The sequence below is a fragment of the Delphinapterus leucas genome, chromosome 4 (assembly GCF_059928025.1).
Source record: "Delphinapterus leucas isolate spDelLeu-1000000601 "Yukka" chromosome 4, BTC_Dleu_Yukka2, whole genome shotgun sequence".
Classification (NCBI taxonomy): Eukaryota; Metazoa; Chordata; class Mammalia; order Artiodactyla; family Monodontidae; genus Delphinapterus; species Delphinapterus leucas.
This window is the reverse complement of record NC_143132.1, coordinates 8,040,853-8,063,899: the sequence shown is the minus strand read 5'-3', so window position 1 is coordinate 8,063,899 and position 23,047 is coordinate 8,040,853. Positions and strand designations below refer to the sequence as shown.

The following is a 23,047-nucleotide window of genomic DNA, read 5'->3' as shown; positions in this document are numbered from 1 at the left end:
CTTCTCTCTCATATAAGTAGCCTAAGGCTGATTGTGGTGGCTCCAAGATATAGGGGACCTTGGTTCCTTCTGTCTTGTTTTCCTATGCTTAAGGGGACACCATTTCCTATATAGTTCAAGACAGCTGCTCACCACATTCACAGTCCAGGAACAGGATGTGGGGAGAGGACATCCCCTCTTTAAAGACAAACCTGGAAGTTGCATATGTGACTTTTGTTCACACCCATTGGTCAGAACTTAGGTGGCCACATGTAGCTGCAAAGGAGGCTGGGATATGTGGTCTTCAGTAGGTGGCTGTTTGGCTGAAAATCTGTTTCTACTGAAAGAAGAGAATCAGGGGGGTGGGGGGATTATGAAACATTGCCTGTCACACTTTCAATGTTTTGGAAGAAACTTACAGAAATGAACTTTGAAAAGACAACTGATTGCACTAATTAATAAGTTTATATTCCATATTTGCTCTTTTGAGCAAATTACTCTTTTGAACTATGGTGTACAAATTGAAATAGACTATCAGTACATAGTATATAGAGTATATACATATGTAGTCAGATTAGAAAAAATGTAACTAAACTTCTAGTAGTGAAGGAATTTTGGGTCACATTATTTTACTATGGTATTTTCTGATAGAAACATGATTCTTGATTGCTTTGACTATTATATGTAAATAGTATTTGAAATCTAAGCTCTTGGATTTAGTTTTAGCAGTCCCCTTGACCGTTTTGTATGTATTTGTGCTCATATCCTCAGCAAGCAATACTAGGATATTGTGATTCAGTATCGCAATATCTTGTTAGGTTTTCAGTAAATGTTTGAATCACTGAAGTTGCAAGGAGGATGATAGCAGTGATATTTAAACATTTACTGTCCAGTATCTTCCTCTTTTTTTCATGGGTTTGACAAAAGAGGAAGGTCTAGGATTCTTTGAACTAGCTTATAATTAGGTCAAGTAGAGACCTGAGGAACTAATGGGTCTCAAACAGTTTTCAGGAGAACTTGTCAAAGTTGTGGGATTCCCAAGCTCCGATACTTCTCTTTCTGTAGGTATGGGTGACACTCTACAATCCCCTTTGTTAATTTGGACTCCAGGTAATCCTGATGCAGTAGAAACATTTTGAGAAACATAGACATAGTTCATCTCTCATTTTAGAGAAGGAAAGGGATGCAGAGAAAATAAATGACTTAACCAGTGCCTCAGAATAAGCAGGTCTGGGGGTTCTTTGTTCTTTCTACAGAAGAGGGGACAGAGAATAGAGTACAACTGCATTTTTTTTTTTTTTTTTTTTTTTTGCGGTATGCGGGCCTCTCACTGTTGTGGCCTCTCCCGTTGCGGAGCACAGGCTCCGGACGCGCAGGCTCAGCGGCCATGGCTCACGGGCCCAGCCACTCCGCGGCATGTGGGATCTTCCAGGACCGGGGCACGAACCCATGTCCCCTACATCAGCAGGTGGACTCTTAACCACTGCGCCACCAGGGAAGCCCTGCATTTTTGATTTTATAGGAAGATCTGTTTTCAAATATGTTGCTATTTATGTGTGAGCTCATTGGTAGTGAATGGTTGGCTCACTTACCTGTCGTCTTAGCCTCTTAGAAGAATAGCCTGAGTTGGTCAAATAGTATTTAAAGGTGGGAAGCTGAGGTTTTAATTCACGTATAGTTAGTGTCGGTGCTGTAGTGGGTAGGGTAGTGTATCTCCAGCGTTAGGGTAGATGACAGGTAGGTTTTGACCTGGCATGTTTAGAAGGAACAAAGGGAGGTCATGTCCTCAAATTATTACTTTCCTTTTCTTCTGGTTTGCTTGCAGTTCTCACTGTTGAATTCATTCCTTTAGATTAAGGTAAGAGCTGGATTCCCTAATTTAAAGTGGAAATATTCCCAGAGGAATATCCTTTATCTGTTATCAGGCTAACACTTTATTTTTATCATTTAGCTGGCTGTCATTTTAAACATTGGAGAGTAGCACCTGCACTAATAAGAGAGCTTTTTGGGACGGGGAGGGAAGGGTAGGGCACATGTGCCCTTGCCCAAGGAAAATGAAGGGCATGTTTGAGAAATGTCTGCTTGTGGTGCAGTCCTGGAAGGGTTCACGGAGGCTTCTCTGGTGGCCGGAGGTTGGTAGCATTAGACTGGCACTTGCTGGACTTCTGTTGCTAAGAGTGTCCGTAATGGGACTGTGGGTAATTTTGCTGAGGACCACTGGGCTTGATGGAATACGGAGTCATTGGAGTAGGAGTGTTCTCCTTTTCTTAGTGTTTTTTCATCGTTTTAGGGCTCCTATTTGAGCAGTCGTATATCAGACATAAAAGGTATCATTTTGATCTAGAGAATTTTAGTTCTTAACAATCAACAAGTTATGTATTTTCACGATTAAAAAAAAAAAAAGATCCAGCCCGGTAGAATGGTGTCACCCCCCACCCCCTGTGCTCCCTAAGTAATAGCTATTTAGTTTTTCCTACTAGAAATGTTCTATACATATAAATGGACAACTGTATATGTAAACATTTAGTATATACACGTCTGTTACAAAGCTGTATATTTAGTGCGATCCTGATTTTTTTTTAGTGTGACATTGTGTGTGTGTATGTATCCACTCTGTGTACTTAAAATCAAAAGCAAATGGGATCATGCTGAACACACAGTTTTGCAACTTAAGCTTCTTGATCATCTTAGAACTATTCCCATATCAGGTGGTAGAGTTTCCCTGTTTTTTTAAGGGATGGGAAGTATTCCATGTTATGGATGCAGCACAATTGAATCAGTCTCCATTAAAAAGCATTTAAATTATTTTCCCCTATCTTTGCTATTTTTAAACAATGCTGCAGTGTACATCCTTGTACGTGTAACTTTTCTGTGAGCGTTAGCCAGAGAGTATATATTTATAAGGGAAATTGCTGGTTCACCAGGTATGTGCACATTTGAATATGTATTACCAAATTGTCTTCCAGAAAGTAGCACCAATTCGTACTTCATCAGCAGTGTCTGAGAGTGTATAGTTTCCCAAATCTCACCAACACTGGTGTTATCAAAGTTTTAAATCTTTGTCAATTTAATAGGTGAATAGTGAAGCCTAGTTGTTTGAATTTGCATTTCTTTATGAGTGAATTTGAGCATCTTAGTTGTACTGTAAGTCTTGTACATTAAATAACAAAGTATTCATTCTTTGTTGTTTAGTTAAAATTGTTCTGTGATTTTCCTGTATTCTGTTGAATGAAAAACTGTTTTGATAAATTGTAAATGCTTATAATTGTACCTGCTTTGATAAACTGTAAAAGGGGATTCTTGTTCCTCTTCAGCTGAGGAAACATTTGCCTGTCCTCTATATAAGATAATGTGAATTACGGCGGTAGAAACTTTGACTACAAAAGTAAATAAGGTTTGGTGACCTGTGCTGTTAGTGTTGAGATAGTTGTGTGTATACAGGCAAAATTAGCACAGGTAAGACCATGGCTGCTAACAATTAGAGCTATTGCCATACAAAGAACTAACTAGAAGAACACGGGGAAGGCAGACAGATTGGGCATCTGAGCAGGCCTTGTGGAGGAGGAGGGATGGGAGCTTGGTCTCGAAGAATGGATGGGCTTTTTACAGTAGAACCTGGGGAAGTGACAGTCGGCTGGAAGAAGTCATATGGGCACCTGTGGTGGTGTGCCTGGAGTTTAAGAGCGTGTGTGTGTGTGTGTGTGTGTGTGTGTGCGTGTGTTATGTTGGGGGAGGGATAGGAACAATTGCAGTGAGAAATGAGAGTTACGGGTCTTAAAAGGAATTTGAATTTGGGGCAGTTGAAGGTTTTTCAGTAGGGCGATGATGGCAGATCCATGGGTTAGGGAGATGACAGCCTAAGAAGGAAGGTTTTGAAAGGCTCATTCTAGGTGTACAGGCATGAGGAATAAGAGAGGGAAAAACAAGACAGACGGAGAGCCAAGTTTGGAACATCTTGAGTTCCTAATTATTTAATTTTCAACAGAACAAAGTGAATATTTCCGGATTCAAATAGCAACGTGACCCAGGTTTTGGAGATAGAGAGGAGAGAATTCAGCTTTGGTGGCAGTATAGTAAAGGCCATGACGAGTTGAATGACTGGCACATGGGACAGTTGAGAATATTTCCTAGTAAGGTCCTGAAGGAACTGTGGAAAAACAGAAGATAGAATTATTATTGTAGCTCGAACCTTCCATTAGTGACAGGTGGAAGTAATTTGTAGCACCATTAAAAATGAGCTAAAAAATGGGGCAGTGGGAGAAGGCAGTGTTAGAAGCTGTGATTCTGGAAAGGAACAGGTTGTATCATAGTTCACGGTTTAAAAAGTATAGAGCAGTTAAACATGTGAGAGTTTAATTTATTCTGAGTGTCTTAGTATTTTCCTGAAAAATACCATATTTATTCTGTTTATTTTCACATATGTCGTTATTGGGAGACCAATCATCTAAAAAGCATTTATCTTGTGAGGCAGATAGAGCTATTTATTGAGTACCTACTAGTGCCAAACATGGCACTAGGACCTGGGAATCAATGCTGAAATAAAGCCCTCGCCGTGTGTGCCATCACGGAAGTTAGTTGTAGAGGGGGATCTTTAATTTAATAGCCTGCTCCTAATCCAGAGTAGGCTTAAGGACTCAGTCTAGAGTATACATGAATTTTCATTAAAGGGAACACAGTCTGTGAAATTGAGTAATGTTTGATGTTGCTTTTGAAGGTCAAAATTTTTGTCTCCTTTTAAGAGTCCCTTTGACAGTTAATTTTAGGTTAAACTTCATTTGGATATAAGTAGGATTGCTGTCTTTAAGACAGATACTGTCTGCTGAAAAATTTGTTCTGATTTGATCGTTTCTCCTTGAAAAAGAACAGCTGTCATCACAGTGGTGTGTTTTACTTCACCTTTACATCAAACACATTCTTATTTATTTATTTATTTATTTATGGCTGTGTTGCATCTTCGTTTCTGAGCGAGGGCTTTCTGTAGTTGCGGCGAGTGGGGGCCACTGTTCATCGCGGTGCGCGGGCCTCTCACTGTCGCGGCCTCTCTTGTTGCGGAGCACAAGCCAAATACATTTATTTTTGAGAGACATTACTGTGGTACAAAAGACTGTTTCATTAAAGTTTTCCAAAAGAGCAATGGTGAGAAAATTATTAGCATCTCAACATATTTTGAAATCTAATTTCAATCTTTGAATTTCCCTCTAGTGGTTCTGTGGTACAGTTCAAAATGTCAGTAATGCTAGGTAAATTTACCTAAGAATTGGCCTGAAGGCCCACAGCTACTCAGCAGTACTGGAGTCAGCTATGCAAAGGGAAGAAATTGAAGACAGAAGTCTTAGGATTCATGGGAGATGTTTGGAAGAAGGCTGTTTGCTGAATAAGATAAAGATACAGACATCTGAAGTAAAGGATGTGGGCATATAGGGAAGGTCAAGGAATAAAATTCAATAGAATGGATAGAAATGGAGGAGAGATTTGAACAAATGGATGAACAAGAATTCTCAGTTCTTAAAAACAAAAACCCTCTTTAATGATTTATTGTGACTTCTAGGGGAAAGACTAGACTAGTCATAGGACCCCCTACCTGGATGATCTGGCTCCAGCTGACTTAAGCCGTCCTGCCTCCCATGTCTTTGCATGTCTGCTTCCTGGGCCAGCCATCATCCCTTCTTTGTTTTAGTTAACTTCTTTTCCTCCTTCATTTTCAGTTCAGATATTAGTTTGTCAGGGAAAGCAGACCCCTGTCCTAGTCACCTCTTCTTTTTTAATATCTCATGTCTCCCTGTACTTTTCTTTCACAGTGCTTATCACAGTTGGTAATTTTTTTAGTGCTTGTTTTATTAATACCCTCCAGAGAGCAGGCGCAGTGGTGTCTTGCTTCCCCTTGCATTCTAAGAGATTGGCAAGTGTTTGGCGGTGAGTACCAAATAAACATTTGTTGAATGAATCAGTGAACTACGTTTTGGTCTTTACTAGTTGGTCTCAAGGACCAAATGATTACATATGGGGAATGTACATTTGGAGTAAGAGTTGGACAGGGAATATGGGAGCCTTGAAGAAGAAGAAGAAGAAAGGTGAATCCTGTCTTTTTAAAAATAAGCTTGGAAAACTATGTAGCCAGTAAAAAGACAAAGTTATTTACTCATGGATTAATTTAATCAGTGCATATTGAAATACCTACTAGTTGTTAGAAGTTCAGTGTTGGTATTACGGAGTTGAAAGATTGTGCCTTCTCTATTAAAGGAGTACATAATTTTACTAGTTTATTGAAATAGATACAGTTTTTAGTTTCATTTGGAATGGTTTTAAATTGTGGAGGGAATCAGGCTGGATGTTCTTTATGATTCTTAGCCAACAAAGTGAGGTTCATTCAGCAATTATATCTGGAATGTCAATCCAGCATTTGCAGTAGCTCTCGGGTTCACATTTAAAATAAGCTCTAGCTTTGGCGTCATTTAAAAAGTGATAGAAGGGACTTCCCTGGTGGTGCAGTGGTTAAGAATCCACCTGCCAGTGCAGGGAACATGGGTTCGATCCTTGATCCGGGAAGGTCCCACGTGCCGCAGAGCACCTAAGCCTGTGCTGGGCCACAACTACTGAGCCTGTGCTCTAGAGCCCGCGAGCCACAACTGCTGAGCCCACGTGCCACAACTACTGAGGCTGCATGCTCCACAACAAGAGAAGCCGCCGCAATGAGAAGCCCGTGCGCCTCAATGAAGAGGAGCCCCTGCTCGCCACAAGTAGAGAAAGCCCTTGCACAGCAACGAAGACCCAACGCAGACAAAAAAAAAGTGATAGAAAAGTGAAGAAAGTGGTTTGGATGCGTTTTGGCTTTACTTTTTCTTCACATTTGGACAACAGAACAGGAAGAATGATTGAGGGAACGTTCGTTGTACGGATGGATTTTCAAAAAAATTGAATCTTGTAGTTAGAAAATTACTGAAGCTTTTGATCTTGTCAGGTGAATGATCTTTTTAAAAGCTTAAAAGGGACTTGTTTTAAAGTAGTTCTGAAACCTTTCTCGGGGACTGTTTTCTGTAGTAAATATTTAGAAAAGCAAATATTCAGATTTTATATTTTGGCTCTTTGCCTGGCCCCTTGACAGGCCCTTGGGACGTAGTTGTGAGTTAGATGGACATACGTGGTCCCATTCATGGTCATGAAGCTCTTCAGTATGGTTAGAGTTCACTGTAGAGAACTCTAAAGGAAACATGGCTTGATGCTTCCATCATCCAGCTATCCATTTGTCCATCTGTTTATGTATTCCTTGAACTTAGTTCTGGTGGCAACATGTTAGACTATATTGTTGCTTCATTTCTGATAACAAAGGGGCTAAGGGGGATAACATTTATAATACCAATGTAAAGTAGAAACTTGGATCTTCAGCTTGTTGGCATTGGCAGATTTTTTTTAAAAAAGAGACGTTCATGTAAATCAGTGAGTTTCTCTTATTAAAAAATAAACTAATAATGGTAACATTATTAAATAATGCTAGTATTGATTGCCTGCTATGGGGCAGACTCTACATATTCATTATTAGTTTTTAAAATATTATCAGCAGCCCTAGAAGGTGGTGGATAGTATCTGTTTATAAGTTAGAAAACTGAGATGCAGGGAAGTAAATTTGCTTAAGGTTAATCATAGTAGATTACCTATGCTGCTTCCAGGTAATAAAAAACCCAGTGAACAGTTACGGGCCCTAAAGTTAAACATTCAGATAGAAAAGAAAAAGGAGCCTAGAGCTTCTATAACCCATTAATAGAAGAAATAGATAAAAGTTCTGGTATGCTGGGATTGACGCTTTGTGCTACTGGTTCATTAGTCTTTCAGATAATTAACCAGAACATCTAATCGCTTTCTATGTTTGGGGAATTCTTTACCTTAAGAATCTTGGTGGGAGGTAGATGTCTTCCATTACGAAAGCCAGTTGCTCACTTTCTCTGCATTTTTTTGGGGTTAGGATGCAATCATATGACCTGGGACCTCCATTCCACTACCTCAGAAGCCAGTGATTTGCAGAAGCAGGCACTTTGCAGAGCCTGTGTTCTGCAGTGCAAGGGGGATGGCAGCTGCGGCTCTTCTGGAGGCAGTGAGTGACAGATCCAGTTGTAGCATTTAGTTCCGGGGTCAGTGGTATCTCTACAAATCACAGGGACCGAATCCTGTGTTGTCTCCACCGGACCAGATCTGTGGTTTGAATTTTCGGTGTTCTTGGTTATGTAGCCTTCCAGCCTGGCCCTCCTGGGGTTTTCTGTGAGTTGCCTAATACACTTTAATAACTTCCTTTACAGTTTCAACAAAGCTAGAGTTAGTTTCTTTTGTTTGCAACCAAGAACCTTTACTCAGATGATACTAATTATGACAATAGACAATTCTAAGGAACTCTGTGGTCAGGGTTACCTGTATCTAGATTAGAATTTACTAAGTAGAAGAGTTCACAATATATATTAAGTGAAATACTCGTAAAACAACTTTGCTTATTGATTTAATGAATTTGCTGAATTTGAGTGCCTGTTCTAGTCCAGGATATGTTCTAGGTGTTGGAGATACAGAAGTGACAATGTAGGTAAGATCCCTGTACTCACAGAGCTTACATTCTATTGTGAAATGTAGAATAAGCAAGAAAGCAAGTAACATAATTGACCAAGAGTGATACATATCATGATAAAAATAAAGACAGGATAATGTGATAATGATGTGTGTATGTTTAGGAGTTGTATCTTATAAAACATTTACTTTAAAATTGTTGTCAGGAGTCATGACTTCTGTTTTTGACTATGGGGCAGTAACGTTCTGAATTTACCTTCCAGCTAGGAAACTGGACAAAATACATGGAACAACTGTTTTCAGATATTAAACAATAGGCAGTGCAGAACCACGATCCCTAACAGATGGGAAACAAACGAGGAGGTCCTGTGATGGTGCACCTTTCTGCCTGGAGGCAGATCTCAGTGCAGGGAAGGAGATTCCCCAAAAAGCCAGTGAGTTGAGGAAAGAAAGATTGGAGTTGGGGGAGGCCAAAATGGTTCTGATTTGAGGAGCAGAGTTCTGGAAAGAAGGGAGTTATGCAGGGAAAGAGTTCCATAAATCTTCTTAGTGGTCCCCTTAAATGTTGACTGAATGCCAATCTGTGGTGCATGTGTAGGGTACAGTTTTATGAAGGAAACATTTCTGGGGAAGGAATCCACTGGGGAGCTGTAAGCAGAACAATTTTCTGAGCTCACCCAGGGCTGGAAAATATTTGAGTACTTGATAGCCAAAGTAGAAAGATCTCATTATATGCGGTGTTGATTGAGAATCCAAAAGGGTCATGTCTTAATGGGGCTAAACTAGTTCTAGAATAAAGGTTACTCTAGATCCGTTTGAAAAAAATCTTAGAAACAAGCCTTAAAAGGGGCAAACTACAATTGACCCTTGAACAACATGGTTTGAACTGTGCAGGTCCACTTAATACGTGGATCTTTTTCAGTACTGCAGTACTACATGATTTGCGGTTGGCTGAATCCATGGATGCAGAACTGCAGATATGGATGACTGGCTGTGAATTTATACTTGGAGATTTGACTGTGTGGGGCGGTCAGCAGCTCTAACCCCTCTGTTGTTCAAGGGTCACCTGTAATTTGAAAGTAATGTAATTGCAAGTCATTGCAAAGGCCAATACTCTTTAAAGAAACGTAAAGAAACCCAACACTCAACAGTGTAAAATGTCCAGCATCCAATCAGAAATTACTAGATGTGTGAAGACGTAGGTTAAAGTGACTTACGATTAGGATATCAGTAAATTGAAACCAACCTAGAACTGACATGTTAGAATTAACAGGCAAGGACATGAAAGCAGTTACTGTATTCCATATGTTCAAAAAGTTAGAAATTATGAAAGGTATAAAAAGATCCAAATAAAACTTTCAGAGGTGCAAACTAACGTGTGGAATGAAAAATATACAGGATGGCATTAATGGCAGATTAGACATGGCAGAAGAGAAGATTAGTGAGCTTGAAGACAGAAGAGAAAACTCAGGAGAAACAGAAATGATAGAGACAATGGAATTAGCAGACAAGGTTATTAAAAAATGGCTACAATAAAATACAGGGTCAAATGTCAGATCACTGTGTTGTACATCTAAAACTAATATTTTATGTCAAATGTATCTCAATAAAAAATACAAATAAAACAGAGGGTCAGATTGTGGTTAATGTTGACATCTTGGTACATGAGTTTTGCTTAAAAAGAGCAATTGTGACTGCTACCTGAAGTTGGCTTGATGTGTAGTTTAGAGTAGTTGCAAATCATTATTTCAGCAAAGCACCAGGATATGGTGGAAGAACTTTATTGTGTAACAGGGTGTTATTTCTTGATATGTAACAATATTACCATAAAGTTAGAAACTTAAAAACAAGTACATTTATGGCCTCACAGTTTCTGTAGGTTAGATGTCTGAGCAGAGCTTAGCTTAGCTGGGTCTCAGAGGGCTCTGGTCAAGTTATTGATGGGGCTTTGGTCTCATCTAAGGTGTAACTGGGGAAGGTCTCCCCTAAGCTCATATGATTGTTGGTAGAATTCGGTACCCTGTGCAGTGTTGGATTGAGGGCCTCAGTTTCTTGCTACCTATTGGCAGACATCTGCCCTCAGTTCATTGCTGTGTGGTCCTTTCCAGCATGGCCACTACTTTCTCAAAGACAGTGAAGGAGCAAGTCTACGCACTAGACAGATATACAGTCTCATGTATCATAACCGCAGAAGTGACATCCCTTCATATTTCCTGTATTCTCTTGGTTAAAAGCAAGTCATAGGTCTTGGTTCAAGGGAAGGGTCTGTGGAAGGGCATGAACAGCAGGAGGCTGTGTCGTGGGAGCCATCTTAGAGTCTGTCCATTACAGACAGTAGAGTATAGTGGTAAAGAAGTGCTGTACATTTGATTGGATGCTGTACATTTTTGTACATTCCCTGGAGTCTGATCTAGATATCTGGCTTTGAATCCTAGCCCTGCCTTTTCCCAGCCATGAAAACTTCTCTGAGCCTTAGTTTCCCTGTGGGGATAATATATGCCTACTGTTCATAGCATTGTGAAGAGTAATAGAATGCTTGTAAAGCACTTAGGACTCCATCCTGCTAACTCCTAGTCATCTTCCCCATCTCAGTTTAGATGTCTGTGTTCAGGGAAACCTTCCCTGAGTCCTTCCAGTCTAGGTTAGGTTTCACAACACCTTGAACTTTTCCTTACCACTCCACCAGAATTTTATACCAGTTAGGTTTATTTATTTTTGTATCTGTTTTCTTTAGACTGAGCTGCTTAAGAGCAGGAGTTGCATCTGCTTTGTTCACTGCTGTCTCTTCAGGGCCTAGCATAGAATCATAGAAGGGCCTGTTGTATAGAAAACTCCATAAATGCTGAATAATTGAAAGAATGAGGTTAAACTGCATGCACTGTTTCTTTGAAATGGCATTTTTAGTGTTACCATACTGTGTTTTTTCCAAGTACTGGAGCAGTTAGTCTAAAAGATACTCCCTCTGTTTCTAGGATGGTCAGGATCTAGCATGGGAGACTGAGGCATAATAGTCTTAGAACTGTGATTAAAGATGTTTGCAGAGTGGATGCTAAAAAGTGGTAAAAAGAAAAAAAAAAGAGGCTGACAGTATTGAGGATACAGTAGTAAAAATCAGTCCTATTGGATTAGAAGTAGGGTACACAGTAGAGTTTCTCTTGCAGTAAATGTGCTCTGCAGATCACTCCATGGTGTGGTATGAAGGAAATAAGCTTGGAGAAAATTACCTTCTTGGAGATTCACAGTACACATTAGCATATTATAGGAAACCTGTTAACATAGTAAGGGCAATCTTTATTAAGCTTGCTCTGAATACTTTATAAACACACATCACAACCTAGTAAGGTATTATTTTCAAATAACTGATGATAAAAATTAGGTTTAGAGGTGAAGTAATTTTCCCTAGTGGTTGGAGAGATAGGATTCAAACCAGGTTCAGCCCTCACTCTTAGTTATTATTTGTATTGCTTCTGTGGAATATGTTTTAGCAAATATTAATTTCATGAAAGCAGGAATCTTGTACCTTTTTGAAAAAAATTATTTTTTGGCTGCATTGGTCTTTGTTGCTGCGCGCAGGCTTTCTCTAGTTGTGGCGAGCAGGGGCTACTCTTCCTTGCAGTGCACGGGCTTCTCTTTGTTGTGGCTTCTCTTGTTGCGGAGCACGGGCTCTAGGCGTGCGGGCTTCAGTAGTTGTGGCACGCGGGCTCAGTAGTTGTGGCTCTCAGGCTCTAGAGCGCAGGCTCAGTAGTTGTGGCGCACGGGCTTAGTTGCTCTGCGGCACGTGGGATCTTCGCGGAACAGGGATTGAACCCGTGTCCCCTGCATTGGCAGGCGGATTGTTAACCACTGCACCACCAGGGAAGTCTGAGAACCTTGTACATTTTGTTCGTCATGTATCTAGGGCTAGAATCTTGCTTATCCCTTAATACATGGCTGAATGAAGGGTTTCAGGTATTATTTTAAACTGTATCGGCTTCACAAGTTGAATTCCATGTAAAACTTGAAGAGAGTTTTGTAGATAGCAGCTAGTATAATCCAATCAGTGGATTACAACAGAAAGTAATTTTGTGTTTTCACTTTGCAGTGATTGAGTAGTTATGTCCCTAAAGAAGAAACATCTATGTAGTCTCTGACTCCTTGTAACTTCCTCTCAGTTACTTTTGAATTTACTCTATTACCCAGCTCTCTTGAGTTTTGTTTCTGAAATAGTCTTCAATTAAGTTCTTTCTTTACATTATTGTTAATGACCTCTACAGATCAGATCTTTAGTTTCTTTTTGCTTACTGCAATAATTTTTTTAAGAATTACTTTTTAGTTTTAATATGCATATAATCAAAATTGAATACTACCGAAAGGCTTGTGATGAAAACAGCCTCTCCCCAGGCACCCCCTTCATTACTCCAGCCGTGCTCCGTAGAGCAGTGCTTCCCGAACTTTTCCACCTCAGGTTCTGTGTGGACAAAATAGAAGAGGCTGTTTGGGTGTCCTGAGGTCTTTAGGGGATCTTGGCACTTCTGGAACATTAGTGGCACTGTGTGCCATGCACACTAGCTGGCAAGCTCTGCCCCGTAGGTAGTCACTTTTTCCTCAACTCTTAGCTGTTTCTTCTGCTGTTTATCTATTTCTAAATAATTTGCTTATCAGTTAGGATGCTTTTGGATGGTAGTACTGAGACCACGACCCAAACTGGCTTCAGTGTAAATCCCAGTTGGAAGTCCAGAGGTAGGGTGGGCTCTAGGGCTAATTGGTTTTGTGGCACAGTAATGTCTTCAGGGCCCCAGTTTTCTGTCTCCCCCTTTAGTCATTGGCCGGCTACATCCTCAGATTAATAAGATGGCTGCAGCAGTTTCAGGAGTTGTACCCAGATCCAGCAGTGTCCAGAGAAAGAAAATTATTTTTCTTGTAGCTGTATAAGAATATGGAAACTTTGCCTAGAAACTCCAGCAGACTTACCTCCTGGGTTGTATGCCTGTTTCTGAAAGACTCACTAGGAAGGGAAATGGAATTACATTTAGACCAATTAAGCACACGCCTGGAACTGAGCGCTTTCCCTGAGAACATGCCTAAAGGGATGGGTGTGCAAAGCGGTTCTGGACAAAATTAGCTTCTGTTAGAAAGGAAGAAGGGGAGAGTGGAGGCTGGGTAGGTAACCCTGACCCTAATTTGGTATTTGACTTAAAATTTAAGATATTATCTATTGACTTTCTGTTAAGGTAGATGAATATTTAACTTTAAACCACCTGTTTTACACTTCTTCTCCCATCTGTTCATTATAGTTTTATATATATATATTTTTTTTCTTTAAATGTATTATGTTTAATGATGATTATGTAAGTCTTGTTCACCATGGAGAAAAATTGTATACTATGATTACATTTCCCTCCTTGTATAATTTTGTTTTTCCTGTTTTGTTTTCCTCGTATAATTCTGTTGTGTTTTGTTTTCTAGGCACTAGTGACTGAGTTTTCCTGTACCTTCTAATAGCCTCTCCATATAGTTTTGCACAAATATCAGATAATTAGTTGTCCCATTCCTCATTCTCACTCACCCCCACCCCCTCCCTTAAGAATGTTCTTAAGGGGCCCTCCATCAAACTACTCCTGTATGGAATTCTTTTTTTTTTTTTTTTTTTTTTAATTTTTATTGGAGTATAGTTGAGTTACAATGTTGTGTTAGTTTCTGCTGTACAGCAAAGTGAATCAGTTATACATATACACACATCTACTCTTTTAGATTCTTTTCCCATGTAGGTCATTACAGAGTATTGAGAAAAGTTCCCTGTGCTATACAGTTGGTCCTTATTAGTGTGTATGGAATTCTTGCTCTCTAGGTCTAATAGAGTTCCTTTGCGTTATTTCCAACAGGTTTGGGTCTCCTGTTTCCTAGTTCTCTGACCTTTATCTTTCCTGCCTTTATCTTTCTTTTTGCCAGAGCACAACTTTCAGTACTTCCTGAGAAAGGGTGCAAGAGAGGTTAATTTTTGAGACATCATCTGAAAATATCTTTAATCTGCTTTCTCTCACGAGTAAAAGTTTTGACTGGGTACAGAATTGCAGTTGGAATATAATTTTTACTGAGAACTCTGAATGGATTGCTTCATGGTTTTTTAGCTTCTATAGCAGATATAATTTGTATTCTGGGTTCCATTGGAAAAGTTAGAGAACGTAATGCACTCCCATGTATCCATCACCCAACTTCAACATTGATCAACTCATGGCCGCTTTTTTTTTTTTTTTTAATTTATTTATTTTTGGCTGTGTTGGGTCTTTGTTGCTGTGCATGGGCTTTCTCTAGTTGCGGTGAGCGGGGGCTTCTCATTGCAGTGGCTTCTCTTGTTGCAGAGCACGGGCTCTAGGCGCACGGGCTTCAGTAGTTGTGGCACGTGGGCTCAGTAGTTGTGGCACGTGGGCTCTAAAGCGCAGACTCAGTAGTTGTGGCACAAGGACTTAGTTGCTCCGCGGCAAGAGGGATCTTCCCGGACCAGGGCTCGAACCTGTGTCCCCTGCATTGGCAGGCAGATTCTTAACCACTGCGCCATCAGGGAAACCCTCATGGCCACTTTAAAAAAATTCATAATCCTGTCTACCCCTCTTCCCTTTGATTTTATACAAGCAAACCCAGATATATAATTTCACTCTTGAATATTTCAGTATGTATCTCTAAAAGATAAGGACTAGTTTCTAAACCATAACCCCAGTAGCATTATCGTACCTTTAAAAGATTAACAGTAATTCTTCAAATATCCAGTTAAAGTTCAAGTTACCTCGATTGTCTCATAATTATATTTTTAAACAGTTCATTCAAATCAGGATGTAGGTAAGGTCCATAAATTGTCATTGATTGACAAATCTCTTAAGTCTCTTAATCTATTGGTGGTTTTTTTCCCCGTGAGTTTTATTTGTTGAAGAAAGTGTATCATCTGTCTTGTAGTGTTCTACAGCTTGGATGTTGTTGAATGAAACCCTGTGGTGTCATTGATGGGTTCCCCGTCCCTTGTAATGTATTTCCTGTACTTGGCAGTAAGATCTTGATAAAACTTTGGTTTTTTCTTCTTTTTCTCTGTTTTTTTTTTGAGAGGTGGTGAGTGGGGAGAATACTGCATAGGTGGTATGTTATCTTTAGGAGGCACAAAAATATCTTACTTTCTGTGATGTTAGTGGCTACTAAATATTAATATAGATCCATTAGTTTATTAGAAAATTTGGTCCTTTTTATATGAACCTTCCCACTTCCCGGAAGTTTTAAGGATCTGATCTTCATCTGTGGTGTTCTGAAGTTTTGTAGTGTTACCTTGTCTATTTTTTATTTGTTTACTTTTTACGCTTATGGGGAGATATTTTTCAACTTTTACTTTCCATCAAGGTATTTTTTATGTTCTCTGCTCCTCCCCCCCCCGCCCCCCACTAGCATTTTTTTTTTACTTCATGGTTACATATATTCTTTTGCCTCTTCAAGCACATTCATATTATGGTTAATTGCCTTTTTTCCCCTTTCATGGCACTGTCTCAGTTTCCTCTGTATTCCTGTTTTTCTGCTTGTTTTGATTTCTGTCTTTGAGTTTTGGCAGCTTTCCTCAAATATCTGGCCATCCCTGGGCTGGTGGCTTTATATTTAGGAGTAAGTTACAATAAAGCTGAAGGAAGCTCTTTGTGAGGTTGAGGCTTGTTCACTGAAGGCTTAGTGTGGTGCTCGAGGGCCCCATGAATATGAGTAACCCTAGGGCTTTTACTCCAGGTCTCTTGATGTCTCCTGATTGAAACTGTAAATCGCATGCCTGGGGGAGAGGGAACGTGTATTCCTGTTGCTGATGTTCTGCAAGCAGAACTGGAGAAGGGGACTAGAGTCCACAGTTCCGTATAGAGACTCTTACCCAGTTCTGTTTTTCGTCTTCTGCCTCAAACCAATTCTCTGTTGTGCTTGATCTTTCAACGTGTGGAGCCTCTTTACATTTCCCCAGAGAGCGTGCATGCCTCTGGTCTATTTGGGGACATGATAGTTGCCAGCCTGTATAGGGTTTGGGCTGCAATTTGGGGTTTTACTACATTTATTTTATATACTTATTTGTTAAAACGAACTTAGGAAAGTTGCCGGTAAAATACAGATAACTTTTATTTCCTGAATCTTTTGAGAGAGAGTTGTTGACATGATGTCTCTTTGTTGAATATTGTAGTGCATGTTTCCTACAAAGAGACATTCTCTTGCCTGACAACAATACAACCATCAAAGGCAAGAATGTAACATTGATAGATTACAGCTGTCTGATCCTTAAGCCTCCATTCAGGTTTCAGCAGTTGCCCCAGTGGTGTTCTTTATGGGAAAAGGATACAGTCAATCTAGGATCACTTAACACATTTTGTTGTCATGTCTCTTCAACTCTTGATCTAGAATAGTCCCTCAACTGTTTTTTTCTTTTATGGTATTGATATTTTTGAAGAATACAGGCCAGTTATTTTATAGAATCACTCTCAATGTGAGTTTGTCTGGTGTTTCTTTGTATTAGATGTAGGTTAAGTATCTTTGCCAGGAGTATCATAGAAGTGATGCTATATTAATTTCAGTGCATTTTGTTAGATGGTGTATTATTGTTTTTCTGTTTGTGCTGTAAAAAAATTACCACAAATTTAGTGGTTTAAAAAACATACATTTATTATATTATAGTTCTGGAGTTCAGAAGTCCAAAATGCATCTCAGCTGGGCTCAAATCAAGGTGTCAGTAGGGCTGCATTCCTTTTGGAGACTCTACAAAATAATGTTTTTCCTTGCCCTTTCCAGCTTCTGGAGGCTGCCTGCATTTCTTGGCTTATGGCCCCCTTCTTCTCTTTTCAAAGCCAGCAAGTTTGGACCTCGCCCATCTCGTGCTGCCATCTCTCTCTCTCTCTCTTCTTCCCCCCCACCCTTTCACTCTTAAGGACCTTTGTGATTACATCGGGCCAACTGGGATAATTGAGGATAATCTCAATTTTAAAGTCATCTGATTGGCAACTTTAATTTCTTCTGCAAACATAATTCTCCTTTGCCATGTGTAAAGTAACACGTTCACAGGTTCTGAGGCTGAAGGTGTGGACCAGTCTTGAGGCAGGGGCGTCGTTGTGCCTGTACTACAGGTGGCATATGATTTCAGTTCGTTCCTTATTGATGACGTTTACTTTGATCACTTGATTATGGTGGTGCCTTAAGGCTTCTCCATTTTAAAGTTACTTTTCCTCCCTCTTTGTAATAAATATTTTGTGTAGAGATACTTTGAGACTGTGTAAATAGTCCATCAGTAATCAGACTTCTAATTTATTCACTTGTTTTATATCACTGTGAGTACCTGATTTTCTGTTTTATGCAGTGGGTTGTAATCCATTACTGTAATTATTTATTTTGATGCCTCACTTGTCCCAGATTTTGCTAGTAGAAGCCCCTTCAAGTTTGCTTCTATGTCCTTTTAGCATATCTCCATCATTTTTTGGAGCACTTTCCAGACTCATCTTGAACTATTGTCTCAGCCTTGGAATTGGAATTGGCTATTTTTCCAAGGACCCCCACCCCCTTAAAAATCCTTTATTTTGAAATAATTGTAGACTCACAGGAAGTTGCAAAAATAATATAAAGTCCCATGTACGCCCTTCATCCAGCTTCCTTCAGTGGAGTTTTGTGTAGCCCTACTACAGTATCAAAATCGGGAAATTTGATATATCTGGTACATTTCTGTTAACTGCACTACAGAACTACTCACTTCTCATTATTTTTTAAGCTTGCATTTGCGTGTGTGTATAGTCTTTTGTAACTTATCTATTCCATGTATAGAGTTGTGTAGCTAGCCCCACAATCAAGATAACAGAGCTGTTCCATCACTTTAGAAGAACTCTTTTGCTACCTCTTTGTATTCCCAACACCCCCCTCCACCATTCTGTTTATTCTCCATGTCTGTAGTTTTGTCACTTCAATATGAATGGAATTACACAGTATTAACCTTTTGAGATCAATCTTTTTCACAAAGCATAATGCCTTGAGGTCCATTTGGTGTTGTGTATATCAATAGTTAATTCCTTCTTATTGCTGGGTAGTGTTCTATTGTATGGATGTACCAAGTTTGTTCAACCATTCACCTACTGAAGGACATTGGGATTGTTTCCAATATTTTGTATAATATTATGAATAAAACTGCTTTGAATGTTTGAGAACAGATTTTCATGTAAACATTGTTTTCTGTTTTTTTGGGGTAGAAGTTTAAGAGTGTGATTGCTGGGTCATGTGGTGAACACGTCTTTAGCTTTGTAAGCAATCACCGGACTATTTTCCATAGTGTCTGTACCACTTTATTGTTCTCACCAGCACTATGTGAGGGATCCACTTTCTCAGCATCCTCCCCACCATTTAGTGCTATCACTGTTTTTTATTTATAGCTGTTCTAGTAGGTGTGGTGATACTCTGTTATGGTTTTAATTTGCATTTCTTTAATGACTAATGATGTTGAACATTTTTTCATTTGCTTGTTTGCCATCTGTATCTCCTCTTTGGTGATATATCTGTTCATGTCTTGCCCATTTTCTGATTGGAGTTTTAAAAAAATTTTTAACTGCTGAGTTTTGAGAGTTCTTTATGTATTCTAGATACAAGGTCTTTGTTGGATACGGTTCGAAAATACTTTCTCCCTGTCCATAGCTTGTTTTTTCATCCTCTTAAAAGAGTCTTTCAGAGCAAAAGGTTTGAATTTTGATGAAGTCCAGTTTATTAAATCTTTCCTTTATGGATCATGCATATGGTGTCAAGTGTGAGAACTCTTTGCCTAGAGCTCTGGTTCTTTTTCATGGAGAATGGTATTAGAAACCAAAACCTGAGCATTAGGTGTGCTTGTTGCTCTTAGGGTGTGGATCTTCTCCCGGTCTCAGTGGACATAGAGAATGTGTGTGTGTCCTAAGCCTTTCCAGGTTTCGGGGTACATTAACTATTTTCTTTGGTATCTCCAAGTGTAGACACTTATTCTGTGCCTTCCTTCATTCTCCTAAGTCTACTACCACTGTCTGTGTTTTATTTTATTATCTAAACATTGGTCCATACTTTCTTTTATTATTATTATTTTTTGACTTCTATACTGATTTTATTTTCAGTGGAGCTTTGTGAGAGAATAATTGTAAATGCATGGACTATCCACTGTGTTGAATGTGTACTTGGTGAAGCTGTAGTGTTCCCTTTTCAGATCTTTTTTGTTGTCATTATTTTTCTTTTACACTTGTCAGCCTTACCCCCCTCCTACTATAGCTGCTTTCACCCTGATTGTGCAGTTTTGCCACAGCCTGTAATCATCCAGGATTCTCGTTTCCATGTAATGAAGACCAAGTTCATTAAAATATTCAGGTTCTCTTTATAGTTGGACCTCAGCTTACTTTTCCAGTCTTTTTATCTGCAACCCTACCGTATTTGCTCCACTCCAGAGCTATTCTAAGTAGCTTTCATTTCCCCACATGTGTTATGCTTTCTGCTCCTTTCCTCTCAGTTTTCCTTTGAGGCACATTGTCTGTGCTAATTTTATAACATTTTCTATAGAGCACAGAGCTTGGCATATAGTGGGCACTTGATGCATTAAATACATAAACAAGTGCTGCTTCCTCTAAAATAATAATACCACCCAAACTTTTTATTGACCTATTATCATTTTCCAAATACTACCATACAGTATCTCATTTAATTCTCAAAGCAACTCTATAAGCCATTATTCATCTTTTATAAATGATGCTGAGTGAAATGTCCAAGGTCATAACTGTAGGAGTTAAATTGCATTTAACAAATGTTTGTGTACGTATTTTGTGGCAGGCCCTGATTTAGATGCTCGAGACACTTGGGGAACAAAGCAGACAAATGTGCCTTTAATAGAACCAATATTAGAATGTTTTCCTTGTGGGGTGGGTTTTGGGTAAAGTCTTCCATAACCGTAGTTACTCATCTCAGATGTCATCTCTTTTAGTTTCTCCTAGCTCTTCTGGAAGGAGGCAGGAATTGGGTAGAAAGAATAGCTGTGTCTTCTCGTTAGTTCCTTTTTGTGCACAGTTTTATTCTAAGTAGCATTTATAAAATCATTATTTGTATTTGGGGCCTTTGCTAGATTGAGCAGCTATGGGCAGGGATTGTTTTTTTTCTGGCATCCGGGATGCCTGGCCCATAGTATATCTAATATTCTCAATAAGTGTTTTAACCCATTAATATAAAGACTTATCCATGGTTGTCATTTACTGATAGCAGGTAACAATACTCTTCAGTACTCATTAATGCCTCTGTGTAAGGATACAAACCAGTTTAAAAAACTCTACTCTGTATCTTAGCCAGTAGGACATATTCTCAAAGAGATTATCTATAGGCAAGTTTTTTACTGAAGTTTAATAAACTATTTTGTTTGTGGGTATGTATACATCTCTAGTCTGGAGATGGAGTCTTGACCCCCTTTTCTCCTCAGTTTTGAGCATCTCATAGGAGTCCTGAGTTGTTTGTTAAAGAAGTGTGCTGATACAATATAAGGTGTCAGAATTTACCAGCCTTTTTCCAGTTCAAGAAGATAAATGATTTCAGATGTAGAGTGTTTACTTTCAGACATTTTCCAAACACATACATTGTAACTTTTCTTCCATGTTTGCTTGCATACAAAATGTTGAAGTTATCTATATTTATTTACTGAACCATGTCAAATCTCAGTGGCTTAAAACAACCAGTACTCTTTTCTTTGCTCACAATTCTCCAATTTGGGCAGGCCTTGCCTCCATTCCACATGGTGTCTCCTGGGACTGGAAAGTCTGAGATGTTGGATTCCAGCACATGTGTGGTCTCTGAGACATCTTCCTTGTGACTTTTTCATCTGGTTACTGTGGGCTTTCTCACAGCATCGTCTTGGGGTAGTTGAACTTCGTACGTGGTGGTGGATTCCAGAGGTGGTGACTGGATTCTGGAGGTGCCAACAGCGGAAGCCACTGGGCGATCTTAAGACTTATGCCTGGAACTGGCATAATGTCATCTTCACCAGATTCTTTAGGCCAAAAGCAAGTCACAGGCCTGTCCAGATTCAAGCAGAGGAGACTGTACAAGGTGTGGACACTGGCAAGAGTGGTTTATTGGGACCACCAAGGAACATCCCACTACATGAACCAAGTATTTTTCTGAAGGGGAAAAAGGTGACTTTTCTGTTTTGTTTATTATTTACTGACCAGTTTATGCATTTTATAATGCACTGATGTGATTGTATTCCTTTTTGCTGTAACTACATTCAGATAGCTGTATGATATTAACATAATTTGTCTTATTCAGTTAAACTGTGGTTTGATAATTTTGGTAGGGTTTATAAATATAGATTTGGAGATTGGGTAAAAGAGATAATGAGTACTTTATGGCCTTCTCAGCTCCAAATTACACCTAAGTTAAAGCACCAAAGTACTAGATAAAAACCCTGAATATGTACTTTGTGAAATAAGTGATGTAAACCTTCTTTTGGGTCACATGTTACAGTCCATAAAATATCTCAAGTATTTCTCCAGTAATCCTGTGATTGTCCTTTGTACAGGAGAAAGAAGAAATAGATAATCATATCTCCTGTAATTGTAGCTCAAGACTTTTCTTTTTTGCCCCTGAACAGATCTCCTTAATGCCGGGAATGTGACAGTGTTCAGTGTTTCATTTCATTTAAATAGTTCTCATATTGAGGTCATCCTGTTACTGGGCTTGGGTGTAACAATGGAAATTTGTCAGAAACATTGTGGCTCATTGACCATATACATTGGAGTCCTCTGGAAAGCTTAAAAGAAATGCAGATTTTTGGGTCTACCCCCAGACTTAGCATATCCAGATGTCTGAGAAGGGGTCTGGGTGATGTGTAAAGTTTGAGGATCACATTTTTAGGTCCTGTGACATGCATTCTCCATGGGGGAGGTGATATCACTCCCCAAGGGGGAGAACTTGTTCTTGGGCGTGGGGGAGTGAAAAAAATCTTAGATATTACAGTAAGTCAGCCTTACCTGACAGAATCTTATTCCATAATATTTAATTTCACTCATTAAGGAGAAATTTAATTTAACTAAAGTTTTCTTCCTGGTGATGGGAACGAAGGAGAAAAGGTTGAGAAACATTGTTCTGTAAGGATTACTCCTGCACAGTGCCTGCCCCACAGGACTTGAGCCACCTCCCCCATCCTGGAAAACCTTGGTATGTGATCTGGGTAATTTTTTTAATACTGAGGTTTTACCTGCACTAATAGATTTTCTTCTAAAAATCCAGAGGGGGAAAGCATTTTACTCTATGGAGTTTTGCATCCAGGCAGATCGATCTTATCCTTATGGACAAAGCACTGTTAGAATGGACTCTGTTCTGGGATTTGGAAACCTTTTAGCTTTCTAGAAAAAGCTCTTCCTGTTCTTTAGCTTATTATCACATAGCTCACCAGGATCTCTTGTATGCCACAGGAAAGGAGGCGTTCCTGTCTCTCCTGGGAGTGAGGCCTGTTCCCACGCCTCTGTCTCCTGTATGGTGCAGGCCCCGGGGTGGGGGGGGCGGGTCAGGGTGG

The 23,047-nt window shown here is 39.5% G+C and overlaps 1 protein-coding gene across 9 annotated transcripts in view; it reads left to right on the top strand.

Annotated features, from left to right (window-relative positions):
• The window catches only part of DYRK1A (dual specificity tyrosine phosphorylation regulated kinase 1A), a 144,732-nt gene that overhangs the window by 7,201 nt on the left and 114,484 nt on the right, over positions 1–23,047 (top strand). The window contains exon 1 of one of the 9 annotated variants that reach the window (XM_089910255.1): positions 17,395–21,665. The exons of the other annotated variants lie outside the window; for them this stretch is intronic. The gene's annotated coding sequence lies outside the window, so the exon portion shown is untranslated. Of the gene's footprint in view, positions 1–17,394; positions 21,666–23,047 lie in introns of those variants that run through there. 9 annotated transcript variants of the gene reach the window in all.